Source organism: Triticum aestivum, chromosome 2B (assembly GCF_018294505.1).
Source record: "Triticum aestivum cultivar Chinese Spring chromosome 2B, IWGSC CS RefSeq v2.1, whole genome shotgun sequence".
Lineage (NCBI taxonomy): Eukaryota > Viridiplantae > Streptophyta > Magnoliopsida > Poales > Poaceae > Triticum > Triticum aestivum.
Window position 1 is genome coordinate 402410369 of NC_057798.1, and position 5978 is coordinate 402416346.

Here is a 5978-nt window from a genome sequence, read left to right on the forward strand (position 1 = left end):
AGCCACCACAGTAGGAGGGACGGCTCACCTTGACCAGACAACTAGGATCGAATCCTTCCCAAGCAGAACACCACACCACCACAAGAACACCCCCTCGCGAGGTTGTTCTTCCCTTGTACTGTTCCTCATCAGCCCCAGAGGCAATCCATACACCACACACTGGAGTAGGGTATTACACCACAATGGTGGCCTGAACCAGTATAAACCTCGTGTCTCTTGTGTTGTTCATCGAGTAGTCTAGATTCTCAACAAGGCGTTGGGACGCGGGTTGGTAGAGGAAAGATCTTCGCGCGCACACTAGAGTTCGAACCTTAAGGGTTTGTCGGAACCCCACATCCGACATTTGGCGCGCTAGGTAGGGGTGCGCCGGAATATTTTCTTCCGCCATCTCGCGCTCCGCCGTTCGTCGCATCCATTGCTGACGCTCGCCGAGCTCGTGCCGAGCGTCGGGCTGCCCTCGCCGCCCATGTCGCCCAGACGGCTCCCGTCGGTGGGCCTCCCAGTTGTTCCCCGTCGTCTCCGCCCATGCCGCCACCAGCTCGGTGGGGAACGAGCAGCATGCGTCGTTGCTGCATCCCTCGGTGGGGCGGGAAGGCCGCACCGCCACCCCGTCGCTGACTCCAGCTGGCTCATTGTTGCACGCCCGTCGCGCTCCTGCGGACGCGCACGCCGCATTGCTCCTGCACTACCGTCATGTTGACAACCTCTAGAGTGGCTCGCTCGCATCACCGAGCTCGTCAGTGCCGCAGGGGGCTCCCCTGCACCGTCCCTCTCGCTACCTCGCCCTCCATCCTGCGTGGGTAACGCAGCTCCGGAGGTGCCTCCGCCACCTCCTCCTCAAGAAGGTGCCCTGGCTAATAGGCGTGTGGCCCCTGGGCGAGACCCACCGTGTCCGGCGCCCACACAGCAAGCAAGGAGCTGCCAAGAAGTCCCTCGCCCCCAAGAAGGCGCTCGCGTGCTCCCCACACCTGTGCGCCATGATCGCGTCCCTGCTCCATCACGTCAAGACCCGACGCTGCTCCTGGCGGCAGCGCGTGGGGACCCCCAGGATCAAGCCCCACGTCAGCAAAGACCGCCAGTGGCTACCGCAGGCTGTCGCGCCTTCACCGCCGAGCTGCACAACATGGCCTGGTCGAGCAAGTTCAAGCCGGATCTGTGTCCTCGCTATGACGGCACTGCTGACCCCGCGGAGTTCCTCCAGCTCTACGAGCTGGTCATCGAAGCGGCCAACAGGGATGAAAAAGTCATGGCAAATTGGTTCCCCATGGCGCTCAAGGACGGTCCCCGCACCTGGCTCCTGAACCTGCCTCCCAGCACGATTTCCTCGTGGGATGATATGCGCACCCGCTTCATCGCCAACTTCTAGGGCACTCGCGACCGGCCCTCGGCCATGAGTGACCTGCGCCGCATCAAGCAGCAGCCAGGGGAGACCCTGCAAAAGTACATCCAGCGCTTCAACAACGCCAGCCTCAAGATTCCCAAGGTGACTGAGGATGCCATCATCTCAGCCTTCTCTGATGGAGTCCGCGACATCAAGATGGAGGAGGAACTAGCGATCCACGAAGATCTGTGCATGTCTCTGGAGCTGCTCAACCTGGCGACCAAGTGCGCAAGAGCTGAGGAAGGACGCCTCTCCCTCCTCGAGCTCCCAACCGCTGATCCTGAAGAGAAGAAGTCCAAGGCCAAGGATGTGAAGTGCAAGGGAGCAATTGTGCTCACGGCAGAGCCAGACACGAAGCATGGCAGGGATCAACCGGAGTCGTCCAAGGGAAGTCGATACTACGTGTACCACGACCTCCACACCCACAACACCAACGAATGTCAAGAGCTCAGGGCTGTACGAGAAGGACGTGTTGGCTGACGCCCCGAGCGCAGCGATCGGGGCTATAGCCAAGGAGGAGGAAGAGGTGGAGGACGATGGGAAGATCATGGCCCTCGCCAAGGGTGGCGTGACCGGCCTCGTGAGGACTGCTGGCAGGACCAGCCTCGCGAGGGGGCTTGGAGGGATCAGCCTCGTGAGGATCACCCACAAGGCAACACAGGCCTCCCTCCTCTGCCACCACCACCAAGAAGGAATGAAGACCAGCATCAGGACGAGGGGGCTGGGGGCTTCCAGGAACCGCGTGCTATTGCTTGCATTTTGGGCGGTGCCCAGGCCCCGGCCTCTCAGCGCATCTTCAAGCAGTTTGCTCGCGAGGTGAATGCAGTCCTCCCGAAGCTCGATGCCACGCACCCTCTCAGGTGGTCCATGTGTGCCATCACATTCAGCTCGGCGGATCATCTCAAGTGCGCAACGACAGCCGGGGTCCTCCCCATGCTCTGCTCCCCAGTCATCAGCAATGTGCAGGTCACCAGGACCCTCATCGACGGTGGTACATGACTCAACGTCCTGTCCGTCTAACCATTCAACAATCTCCAAGTGCCATATGATCAGCTTCAGCCAACCAAGCCTTTCTCAGGAGTCACTGATGGTTCCACCATCCCGATAGGGCAGGTCCACCTCCCTATCACCTTTGGACAGCGCAAGAACTACCGCACTGAGCTCATCGACTTCAACGTCACCCACATTCTCCTGCCCTACAACGCCATCCTCGGGTATCCAGCCCTGGCCAAGTTCATGGCAGTGACTCGCCATGGCTACAATGTCCTCAAGATGCCAGGAAGCGGTGGAGTCATTACGGTCCCCTGCAAGGAAAAAGATGCAGTGTGCTCTATCGAGTGCGCCTTCCAAGCCGCATCAATCGAAGACCCAGATCGCAAGAGCGGGAGCCTTCCCGAGGCGGCTCCCAAGAAGAAGAAGACATCACCTGGCCCAAGACCTCAGGAGGCAGGCACCTCCGGTGGCACAGCGCCAGGATCCGCACCCGTTCAAGGGGCGCATCCCTCCGTTGCATAGGAAGGCGCTCCTGGCGCCCTCCTCAAGCAAGGCTCGGGGGCTCTCTCCTGGAAGGCCACTGACCTTGCCAAGATCACGAGGGAGGCGATCGGGCACCACTTGAAGGCGTGCTTTACGGCATGTTTCCCACAGGAAGGCATGAGGCAAGAAGGACCCAACCCTCACGAGTTAATCACTAAAGTCACTCAGGAGCTTCAGGAATCGAGAGTCATGCGCGGCAGCCACCGCTTACCCGGCGTAGCTCCCCATCCAGGCGAGGATGGCGGGCTGCGCGTCTGCATCGACATACCAGGGCTCAACCGAGCTGCGTCTCAGGAGCGCCTCTGGCCTTCACGTGTGGGACGTTGTGAGGGCCCACCTCACAACTACGTTCGCATGCCTCTCGGCCTGCCGAACACGGCCGCTGCTCATCAGCGCCTGATGCGGAGCATTCTGGAAGCTCAGGAGGTCAGGTACTACACGGTCTTGGCAGAGATGGAGATGGTCCTCGAGGAGCTGCCCGGACCCCTGGAGCCTCCCGAGGCTCAGGGCCCTGGGGGCTTGTGAGGGTCGGCTTCCTCATCACGCATCGTCTGCTACTCCAAAATCCCTTCGTCTGCAACGGTATCAGGTGACATCTTTCAAGTTCCATTTTAGCTGGGAGCGCCCCCAGAGCTGCAACATTCCCAAGTCGCGTGCGTCTGACCCTGCGGCATGTGTCTCTTTTGCTCATGTCTTTAGTTTACCTTGCTGGGGGCGCCCCTTGGGCTGCATCATCCCCAAGCCGCTCGGGCCTGACCCAGTGGCGTGTATCTTTCTCGCATCCATCTAAGTTAGTTTGCTCTTTCATGCTCAACCTGCCTATCGTAATTGCCTGCTTGATTGACACCAACCCTTGGAGCTGCTCGCTCTAGCACGGCGCTTGTGCATGGGTCCATCCCAACAACGTCGACAAACCTGAGTGGCTGAGTTCTGGCCGCGGCGGCCCTTCAAGGCGCCACCTCACCAGGCCCTCTGTGCCCTCATCACTCCCTCGGAGCAACCAGTGGCTGGTCGGCAATCGTATTAGCAATCCTTGTTTTCCTCATGATTGGTTTGCAGGGCCTCTCTAAGGAATAATGTCGTGCGAGGCCCTCGCGAGCTCTCTTTCTCTCTCGCCCGTACGAACCGCTTGCGCGTTAAAAGGGGGGCTCCAGAGCATCGCGACTCATGGGCTCTTACTGGCCCTCCAGCCCTCACCTCCTGGCCTTGTCCATGGCATCGCGACCTGGCATACCAGCGACGGCTGAGCCCGCTCGAGAGCCGGGACCTGAGGACGTAGAGCATGGAGGAGAGTGCAGGGGAGAAGGAAGAAGCTCACAAGGACCTCACCGGGCAATTTCCCAGCTGCCGACGCGCAGGTCCCACATCACGCCAAGTGATGGCTCCATGCTCCTGAGATAAATCACTCCCTGGGACAACTAGCTAGCGCAACACCCGACCTTCACTTAATGCGGCTCTGTGACGGTGACGTTGCCGTCCTTTCTTGCCTAGCGGCGACTGCTTGAGCACTAAAGGGGACCTCCTAAGCATTGCGTCTCGTGGGCTCTTACTGGACCTTGGCCGCTCACCTCCTGGCCTTGACCACGACATCGCGACCTGGCATACCAGCGACGGCTGAAGCCTGCCTGGGGACCGGGACCTGTCAGCGTAGAGCATCAAGCCCTAGCAAGGATAGAAAGGAGGAACTAAGCCGGGACAGGACATGCATCTCGCACTGCTTCACGATAAGGATCCTATTGACAAAAGACATTACAGACGCTTTACATGCCCCCTCGGGGTACTTCCTTGATTCCTCGCAGGGAACAAAAGGTGCAAATCCTAAGGAGACCTAACTACAGGTGCCTCTGCGGCAGACACCATCATCAACAGTGGGACACGCGAGGCTGGCGCCAGCCCCATCCAGATCAGCCGCGCCGGCTGCCTGGCGCAGCCACCCTGCTCCGGGTGCAACACGAGCTCGGGGGCTCGTAGCTATCGTTGCTCACCTCCGGAGTCGCGGGAAGCTCGGGGGAGCCACTAGACCCCCCGGCATCTCCACTGCTGTCAGAAGAGCTGCTAGAGAAGCGGGCGGCAAGCTTGGCCCTCGCCACAGCAAGGCTTCGGCCGCTGTCCCTGGGGCAGCACTCCAGCCGGCGTCCTTCAGCGTCGAAGACCCTGAAAAACATAAAGGAGACGCCATCATATTCCAAATGAATCATGAGGGCACCCTCCGTTTGGTAGACCCGGGCGATCTCGCCCCAGGCTCGTGTCATGAAGACCTTGCCCGGAGCGACAACCTCGACCTCCGCTTTGGTCGCAGGGGTGCTGCAGTCGGCGTGCTGCAGCCAGAGCTCGAGGGCCCCCCTCGGCGGCATCTCGAAGGCGAAGAAAGCAGGGAGGCGGATCCAGGAGCTTGGTGGCATGGCGGCGTGAAGCACAAGCTCGCAAGAGGAGTCCATGCACGTGGACTCCAGGGGCGACGATGCGCGCCGCCGTGTTTCATCGGCATCGCCGATGGCGCGGGCGGCGCCGCTCGGCGTCTTCTTCCCCGGGGCCCTCGCCCCGGGCGTACAAAGGCAATGGAAACCCGGGAGGAGGCCGCTCATACCAAGGTCTCGACGTCTCCTGCCGAGTGCCCTCGTCGCAGCAGCAGGGGACTGGCCGCTTCTTTAGTGGGAGTGGGACGGGCCCCTCTCGGGGAGCATTCCCCTTATCTTCGACTGAGAACTGGCGGATCGGCGCCATTGGTGTCGAAATGGAGGAGGAGCGAAGAAGAAGAGGCAGAGCAAGGAGAGATAAAATGGGAGGGCTCACGTTGTTCCGTACTTATAGCCGGAGGAGGCCAACCATCAGCCTCCACGATCCCAGGTAATCATGACCCATTTTGCATGCAGAGATCTGTCAAGTCGGGCAGTTGCCGAGGCGTCATGGGGAAGCGAAGATGCCCACGTCCAATCAACCGCCACACGGCACCCAAGGCCACAAGCTGTTGGGGCCCGCGGCGCTCCGCACTTGTCCCTTTGCTTCTCTGCTAAGCCAAGTCCGGGCGCGCCTTCGGCTTGGGGGCTACTATCGGTGTTCT